We start from the raw sequence: 934 nt of genomic DNA, 5'->3' as shown, positions 1-934 counted from the left end.
GAATCATAAGATCTGGAAGGGGACACACAGGCCATCTAGTCCAACCCCCTGCTCAGTCCTGGGTCAGCCTAAAGCATCCCTGACAAAGTGTTTGTCAAGCATAGAGATGTCATTTGTTACAAGGACTGGATCTGACAAAAATGTCACTTTGGCGGGGTGGGCCATGTGTGCCATAAAATGTAACACCAGGTACCAGAGATATAAACTTTATAAAGATGATTTTGGATGCCGAATGGCAATAGCAGGCGTGATTGGATTAGGTGTGTGATATACAGACGGGTGGAGATATCAGCATTGGTCAGGAAACCTAGGTCTCCATTTGGCAGAGGAGGATTCAGTCCAGGAGGATGCAAAGAATAAATGGAAATAAGTCTGAAGAAGTGAGCAGTGACTCACAAAAGCACATCCCCTACCACAATTCTGTTAGTCTTTAAAGGTGCTACTGGACTCTTACTCTTTCTACTACTATTAGAAGCCACAACATTCAAAAACCAGTGGGGGGACATTTTAACCTTCCAGGGCAGTCAGTTGCTGACCTAAGAGTAGCAGTTCTCTTACAAAGGAATTCCAAAGGGAGATTAGAATGAGGGACTGCTGAATTGCAACTGATCATGAAGCTCAAGACAGTGCAGTCTCCTGGACTGAATTGAGACTTCGGTTTCTTCTCTCATTACCAATGCCTGCTATTGTCATTTGGCGTCTGAAATCACTTCACTCTCCAAGATATAAGGACAGATGGACAGATAGACTCTCATTCCAGCAGTATCTGAAGAAGTGAGCAGTGATTCATGAAAGCTCATGCCCTGTCCCAAATTTTGTTAGTCATTAAGGTGCTGCTGTATTCTTGCTCCCTTTCACTAATAAGGAATGCAAGCTGTGCTGTTAGGTTTCTCACACACACACACACACACGCAGCATGCTCTCTCTGGCTCTT

The sequence above is a fragment of the Gekko japonicus genome, unplaced genomic scaffold (assembly GCF_001447785.1).
Source record: "Gekko japonicus isolate JY-2015 unplaced genomic scaffold, Gekko_japonicus_V1.1 scaffold85, whole genome shotgun sequence".
Classification (NCBI taxonomy): domain Eukaryota; kingdom Metazoa; phylum Chordata; class Lepidosauria; order Squamata; family Gekkonidae; genus Gekko; species Gekko japonicus.
This window is presented reverse-complemented; position numbering follows the sequence as displayed.